Raw genomic sequence first — 8,914 nt, 5'->3', positions numbered from 1 at the left:
TGTGTGTATGTATCTATGTGTGTGTATGTCTCTGTGTATATGCCTATGTTTATGTGTCTACATGTGCATATGTATGTGTGTCTGTGTGTATGTATGTATGTGTGAATATGCCTGTGTGTATGCCTGTTTGTGTGTATGCCTGTTTGTGTGTATGACTGTGTATGTATATGTGTATGTCTGTGTGTGAGCCTGTATGTTTTTTATGCCTGTGTGTATGCCTATGTGTGTGTATTTGTGCCTGTATGTGTGTGTATGTGTGTATGTCTCTCTGTGTGTCCCATGCTTGTGCCACAGCACTGCAGATATGGAGATCAAAGGACAGCCTGTAGGAGCTGGCTCTTTATTCTCACTGCACTGGGATCCAGAGACAGCACTCAGGTTGTCAGTCTTGGCAGAAGGCACCTGTACCTGCTGAGCCATCTCGCAGGCTCTTCTTCCTTCTTTTCTTTTCTCGCTCTCATCTTTAAAAAAAACAAACAAACATTTTTATTACCTTTTGATGTCTTTCTCTTGCGTGCATGCATGTGCACATGTGTGGGGATCAGAAGACATCTTGTGGGAATTGGCTCTATGTGGCTGTAGGAGTTGAACTCAGGTCTTCGGGCTTCGCCATAGGCAGCTTCTGTTCAAAAATCAGAAAGAGATGAGGCTTCCCTGAAAAGACCCCATTATAGTTAACGGGCCGGCTTGTCTGTTCTTTGGGGAAATAAACTGCCATGTTCACAAGTGGCATAAAGTGAAGTTAGCAGAAGTCAGAAAGACATATCTCTACAACATACAGGGAGGACTTCTAGAAGAACCTAATGACTTTTGAAAAGGTTTGCCTGGTTGTCAGTTTATACCCCAGTACGTTCCCTTGCATACCCACCTTTCTTTAATGAGGAACCAGACATCTGAGGAAGTCAAGCTTTTCAGTAGATGCCTGGTTATCTGTTGTTGTGTTCAGATTTTAAAAGGTTGTTTTAATTTGTTTCTTTTTTCAACAGTCTCACTATGTAGCTATGTTGACCAAGCTGGTCTCTAAATCACAGAAACCACCTGCCTCTACCTCCCAAGTGCTGGAATAAAAGGTAGGATGTATTTATTTAGGTCTCTGTGTGTGTGTGTCTGTGTGTGTGTGTGTGTGTGTGTGTGTGTGTGTGTGCACGTGTGTGCATCTGTGTGCTCAAGGCCTTTGGAGTTACAGGAGTTTGAGGTACTCCAGACTTACTACACGGGCTCTGGGATGTAATGTCCAGTCTTTGCAACGATGCAGCAGGCACTTAGGCAGTTAGTTGAGCCATCTCTTTAGCCGCTTGGTTTGGATTCTCATTTTCCTGTCATAAGGGTCAGAGACTGGTTTGCTTAGGTTTATGACTTTGAATGCCTTTTCAGACAGAGTTCCCAGGACTCAGTGAGCTTTCCCAAGTCTCCATTGTGAAAGAGTCTACTGTGGATACACATATCGTGTAGTTATATGTGTATCCACAGTATCCATCGTGTAGTTATATGTGTATCCATCAGTCCCAGGTCAGGTGTGGTAGTGGCACATGCCTATAACCCCAGTACTTGAGAGGCAAAAGGATCAAGAATTCAAGGGTAGCTTAGGACATGAGACCCAGACTCCAAAACAAACAAACAAAAAATAAAACAACAAACTAAACAAAAACAACAGGACCTGACTTCCTGACCCTTTGACCTCTTTTTTAAAAAATCAATATTATTTATTTACTGATTGATTGATTGATTGATTGTTCTAGTGCTGAGAATTACTAGGCAAGTATTCTACCAGTGAGTTATAGCATTAGCCCCTCCCACTTTGACCCTTTTCATTTATCATTGATATAAATAAATTCAAAGGAAATTTTGGTATAGAAGCCTGGTAGGCTTAGTTGGGTTTATCAATATGTCTGAATCCCAAGAGGTAGGAAAATTCCCCTAGCAAGAGTTTAGGGGGAAAAAAAAGAACAATAGCTTTCCTGACTGGCACTATGTTCTCTGACAAAATATTTGTTCTTTATTATTTTTATGAATTTATGAAAAGCTCCAATGTTCTGCTTAAATAAGCTAGAGTCAAGCTTGATGTGTTTTGTTAATTTTAATGGAGTCATTAAATTTGTACATATTTCATTATTTTTAGAACCACTTTACTAATTACAAATAGTTTGTCATTACATGAAGTACAAGTGTAATTCAAGTACTTAGAATTGAAAATGTCAGCTTTATTTCTATTTATTTCTTTCCCAAAGCAAAGATTTCTTTCATTCCCTCAGAGGTGGTATTTGCTGTCAATGGTACAATCAGTAGGCCAAAGCCAACATAATTACTGGCTTCCCATCTCCTCAGCTAGATGATCTCTAAGAATAAATTCTTGGGGTGGTCATGCAGTTACACACAACAGTCAGTATCATAATTAATAGGCCCAGCTTGGTACAGATATAACATGATCACTTATCAAACAGTCATTGTCTAACACGACATGACAACATCATCACTGCCCAGCCGGCCTTTTCACCATGGCTCCTAACCTAGCCCTGACTAGAATAGCAGGCCATGGTGAACATCAGAAATGTAACCCTATTCTATACAGACAGTTTGGTGAGGACATACCACAGAATGCCTAACTCCTCAATCCACTCAGATGGCGACATCCTGGAGGAGGCTCGCTCACATAACAGTTTCTATCATAGGAAACTTTGGAAATAGACATAGCAAGGATAAAAAAAAATTAAAAACGATCCTGGATGCTGAGATTATTGTTATAATACATTCCTGCCTCTGTTTGTCTTCAAGTATTTAAGTAAGAGTAATAGAGCTCCTTTAAGACATTTTCGGTTATCTACTTTGTGAGAGGAAGGCATGCACGCTATGGTGTACATACATGTGGAGGTCAGAGGAACTAGCAGGCATCGTTCTCTTTTTGTACCATGTGGATCTCAGAGTTCCAATTCAGACTGTCAGGCTGACAGCCCGTGCCTTTCCATGCTGAGCCAACTCACCAACTGAGAATGTCCAACTGAACATAACTTCTTTTTGTGCAGTGTAATCCTAGCATGAAAAATGGGCGTTGCAGATAAGCCCTCACTTTGACCCTGTAGACAAAGGTCTACGAGTGGGACTGTAAGCGTGGCCGCCAACCTTCCAACTTTTGCCAAGTGCGCGTAAGAAAATGTCTCATGATGAGCAATGGTCCATAATTAGAAAACATTCTAGCAAATAGACTGAGGGAAAGATCAAGACACACTGCTGTAGTTCATAAATTTCCTGCGTGCTCAGCTCCAGTGCCTGTGGCAGACAAGAAAGCACACTTGACATTATCACGACACTGTCCTTGGAGCAGATCCTTCTGATGGAAGGTGCGAAGTTTCCGGGCTGCTTTGCAAATGTGTGTGCAGATCCATCAACATCTCCGTGAAAGTAATGGTTATCAAGTATTGTATAGAACTAGAAAGAAAAGCCTTTTAGGCAAGGAGATAGACTTTTTTTTTTTTTTAGCTTTAAAGAAGCAAATGGATTTTAAAATTTGAATAGAAATAAAATTTGAAATCAAATTAACAAAAAGGAGTGTAATTATTTTATCAAAAAGCTTACTCTTAAATGATGCTGTTTCCATGGATGCCAATTTGGCTGATCTGGGACATGGCCCAGAATGTACACTTCGCAAAGCAGGTGATTCTGCCTCGGAATAGTCCACACTGTGGTTCCTCGTTTATGCTCATTTTTCCCTTTTCTCTAATTTTCATCTTTCTCTTGTTTCTCTTATCTCTTGTTTCTTTGCTCTTTCTCTTTGACTCCTTCTCCTTTTCTTTCCTTCTTCTGGAAATGGAAGGGGGATATTGAAGGAGGGTGGCAAAAAGGGTGGGAAAACTGGATGGAGAGAACCTGAAGAATAAAGAAGAAAGGAAACTGCCAATTTCATCAACTTCAAGCTGTGCTCTCAAACAGTACATGGCCTCACCATGTTCTCCATGCCCTTGCAATTGTGGCTCACACGTCGAGCTGCCTAATTCTCTACAGTCATGGTTCATAGTTGCAGGCCAGTAGAGGCCAGGGAAAATGGGCATGGATCTTGGATTAAAGCTTGCCAATGTCCAAATTTAGTTCTGCCAACTAAAAGAAGCTGCATTTAAAATGCTCAGAGCTGCCAGGCGGTGGTGGCACACGCCTTTAATTCCAGCACTTGGGAGGCAGAGGCAGGCAGATTTCTGAGTTCGAGGCCAGCCTGGTCTACAAAGTAAGTTCCAGGACAGCCAGGACTATACAGAGAAACCCTGTCTTAAAAAAAAAAAAAAAGCTCAGAGCAAAACCAGTATCTCCATCTCTTCTATGACCACTTGCTTTTGTTTATCTCTGCCACAGAGAGACTTGTTCAGATTTGTTTTTCTAACATAGTAAAGCAGCACTGTTTGAAGAACCTTGACTTAGGAGTCAAAGGAACTTTACCCACAGCAGCCCCTAGCATCAGCTAATCTTGGTCCTTGGCACATCATGCAAACTTTCAGTTCTCACTGCCCATTACTGTCAAAGCAAGGGGAGTTATCTACAATGCTCATCTTGGTGCTAGGATTATGCTAAATTAAATTATATTAACCTTTTATAAAGTGTCAAGATAAAACTAGGCATGCAGAATTATAAAAATAAGTGAGCTTTTATTATATTTTAATTTTTAAGATTTATTTTTAATTTTTAATCATGAATATGTGGAGGTCTGTGCAAGTAAGTGAAGGTGACCTTGAAAACCAGAGGTGTTGGTCTCCTGGAACTTGAGTTGAAGACATTTGTGAACTGATACGTTTATCCAAACATAGAAATGCAATAGGAAGGTATCCTGAAAAACTCAGTGTAGGCCTTCCCTTGTCATGACTCTTTGTTTGTTTTTTGTTTTTATTTTTTGGGTTTTTTGTTTATTTTTTGTTTGTTTGTTTGTTTGTTTGTTTGTTTTCGAGACAGGGTTTCTCTGTATAGCCCTGGCTGTCCTGGAACTCATTTTGTAGACCAGGCTGGCCAAGAACTCAGAAATCCACCTGCTTCTACCTCTCAAATTCTGGGATTAAAGGTGTGTGCCACCACCACCTGGCTTCCTTGTCATGACTCTTGAGTCCTTGCTTCTAATCAGAAATAATATCCACGCATCAGAGGTTTTCCAGATATCTAGAATCAGATATCCTATGCCTGGTGATTTTATGTAAGAGGTTGAGCAACCTCTTGTAGTGTGACAAAACATTTCCTGGGGAGACACAAAATATCTACTCACCCCAGATAAGGAGCCCACAACAGAGCTTGTACATATACCACCAAAGTCCAATTTGGTGAACCAATAAGTTTTATTAACCAATGAGTTACTTAGAGGGATATGAAAGCTCTCAGTATCATGGGTGACAGCTTACAAAATCTGGGACCTTATGCAAACACTTCACAGCCTGCAGACAGCTCAACAGGTTGGACAGTGTTCTTACCAGTGCCTGAGTTGGTACCTCATCCACACAGCAGGGCTGGGTTTTGCTTCTTCAGGACAGCTGGTCTCTGAGTCTTCTTTGCAGCTTGTCTTGTCTGAGAGTGATTCTTGGCAGTCTTTATTCCTTAACATTTGAGGCAATGGGATCTGGCAGAGTGGAGCTGATAAATGGGGCATATTAAAGTGTCATGCAATAGCTAACTTTATTCAGAGCATTGGACAACTGATACTCTGAGGGTTAAGGAAATTCACATGAATAAAGTTCTCATGAGTTCAAGCTATACAATCACAAGGACGAGCCACATGTGGCAAAGCATGTTTTACTGTAGAGGCACAAACATTTAGCTGAATGACCCCAGCATAGTGAGTAATGGGAAGTAAATTCACTCCTATCTGCTACACCTGGGGAACAACACAGTCCAAGGACAGCTCCACGGTTTGAAGAAACTGCGGTCACAAGACTCTTGTTTTCTCGGCGTTTTCTCACGAGCACTCAGCATTCTCCTTGCATGACTCCATTCTAAGACTATGTTCTGACACTTGGGCTACCAGAAAGGAGCCTAGAGAATCTGGTCAGTTGCAGGGACTTCCTGACACTATTTTAAGTTGTTTACCCACTATCTTAAAGCTTCCTTGTAGGATGGGATGGGAAACTGTCACCTACCAGTCTCCTTGACAATTAAACAGCAAACTGGTTGAACATCTTCACACTATCCTGTAAGCCTACTTTTGGCTGCTTTATTGGGTTCTTATATTTACCACCCTATCTTCAGCTGGCAGAGTCACAACCCTGCCTGAGCCTGAGACAAATCAGAGTCAGCTGCTGTGGACAATCTGTAGCGTCCCCATATCCCACACCTGGAATTCAGACAGGAACATATTTGGGTAACATAACTGTGTTTCTAAAGAAACCAAGATTCTCACTAAATTATTGTAAAGAGAATATTTCTACTCTCAACTTTGGAATAAAGAGGAGATATCAGGAAGAATGAAAAATATTAGATGTGCTGAGCTGGAGAGATGGCACTGGCTGCTCTTCCAGAGGTCCTGGGTTCAATTCCTAGCACCCATATGGCAGCTCACAACTCTCAGTAACTCCTGTTCCAGGGAATCTGAGAGCCTTACATAGACATACACACAGGCAAAACATCAATGTACATAAAATTTTAAAATAATTAATTAAAAAATATTAGAAATGTTTCTCTCCCTTTGATCTTTTCACCTTGTTCATTTCTTCATTCCAGCACCACGCCTGCTATGCTTTCTATTTTCTACTAAGTAAAGCTTTCTATGAAGTTCTTTAAGGATTCACAGATGAAAATGTAGTCTCCTTTGGTGCTGGTTGCCTTTTGAAGGACCTCGAATAGGCCTGAGCATAACAAATGTGGTTCTAGCAGGCCTTGCCCTTCTCCCCCATTCCCCCTGCCCCACTAAAGCCATTAGTCTACATTCCTAAAACTAGCCACCAAGGTCTATTCCCTTATTTGAACAATTCCTCCCCCGGAGGCTGACCACCAATGTTCAGCTCTCAAAGTACTGAAAACCAAAAGCCTCCCTTGGCTCACCTAATTAACATGACCAATCAAAATTAAACACCTCATCCTAACACAGGGTTTCTCCTTTTACCTTTATAAACTGCTATTTGCCTGTGGGCTGTGTATGTCTCCTCTCTATCCAGATGCAGTCAGTCCTTTGTCCCTCTGGAGCAAGTATTCCTTCTTTTCCTCCCATGTTCCTTTCTCCTTCTCCCACATCCTCTATCTCCTGTTTTTGTCTCTTATTCCCCTCCCTTTGTTCCTCTGGGGCAAATAAATCTCCTTTGTGCTGAGAATGTGGATTTGGGGTGCTGATATTGGTCCCCTCACCTACTATAAGACCTAAGATGTAAATAGACATACAGCAACATATAAAAAATAGGCATCATATGGGAAATTCAACACTAAAAATAATGGGGAAAGAAACTATGCAGAGAAAACTTAAGAGACGAAATATGACCTAAGCTTTGGAAAAGATGTAAACAGGTAGATACAGACAGGAAGTTTTTTTGCTGGCTGAAAATGCTGAAATGCACACACAGGAAGGAGGGGTGGGAGTCATTCCAGACTCAGGATCCCAGAGAATGGAGCAGGGTGAATGCAAACATCTACAAATTAAACCAGTAATGCTTCCAGTCTAGGTTCTGCCTAGTAATAAACATGCCATCAACATAGTTTTCATTTTCAGCATTTGCTATTGCAGATGGTAAAAGAGCTAGCTGTCGGCCCCACCGGGTGATTGTGAACATGAAGTGTAGTGAAGCCTGGGAATACACTACAAGTTGCTATGGTCTGGATATCCCTCAAAATGCCTGTGTTGAAATTTAGTTGCCAGTGTAATGGCATGAAGACTTCTAGTGAGCACAGCCTCATCCTTCCTGTTGCCCAGCAACTCGTTTGTCTTGTGGTATCATGTCTCTCTGAGCAGAAGCTCTGACTGGACTCCCATGATCTATCTCCATCAAGCTAACACCTGTCCAGTCTTGCCCTACATGTCTCCACAGCCATGTGAGAGTGGCCATTTTGTGTGTTAATCTGTACATGCCTTTCCTAGGTTTCCTATGGGCCACAAAGCCCTCCCCAGTCTCTCCTTTCTCTGTCACTTCACTCTTCCATTCACCCCAAGTTCTAGTGTCTACATCCTATGTACTAGTGCATGGCTGCCTTCTCAGCAGACCTTACTTGTCCAAATTCCTTCTCGAATTGCTCTTCCCTGAATTTTCTGCTCAGTGCCCTTACAGCTCCATCATCAAGTAACATCGGTCCCTCTCTCACAAAGCCACCCTGATGGCCATGCTACTCATCATTTGGTCTCAGTGACTCAGCTACTCTCTCAACACTTCCTCTACACATATGCTACTGGAGCATTCTCCATACATGTTGTCATTGTTCATTGGTCTCCAGATCAGATCCAGTGACCTCTGGTGTTTTTTCAAGCTAAGATTTTAGAAATTTAGGACAGTGGAACTTAATAAACTACTTGTTAAATAGGTTGAGCATGTACCCATTGACTTGGACTTCGTAAAATACTCTACAATCTTGAGTTCTTTTTCATCCTTTCTCTGACTGCCTATTCTATTTAGTTCTTGGCACCACAATTTCCATTCCAGTTCAACCTGACCACAGATGTCTCCTGTCAGGAGTCAAAGGCCATTCTCTTTTTTCAAGCGACACTGGCCTGCAGTGAACTAGAAGCTTTCACATCCATCCAACAACCATCTTTCACTCTCTCGCTGTATCACAATTTCACTTACACATACATCTTGAAGAGGAATGGTTTTTGCCAAAGTCATTCCAACTCCTGACTTGTGAACAGAATTTTACCCAATAGAAGGAATAATGGGGAAGAAAAATGGAGGTAACATCCCAATTCAAACTCACATCCAGTTCAGCTTTGGATATTGTGTACGTGCCAGGCTAAGTCTAAGGGTGCATCTCTGCATCT

Source organism: Mus musculus, chromosome 2, assembly GCF_000001635.26.
Source record: "Mus musculus strain C57BL/6J chromosome 2, GRCm38.p6 C57BL/6J".
Taxonomy (NCBI): Eukaryota; Metazoa; Chordata; class Mammalia; order Rodentia; family Muridae; genus Mus; species Mus musculus.
This window is presented reverse-complemented; position numbering follows the sequence as displayed.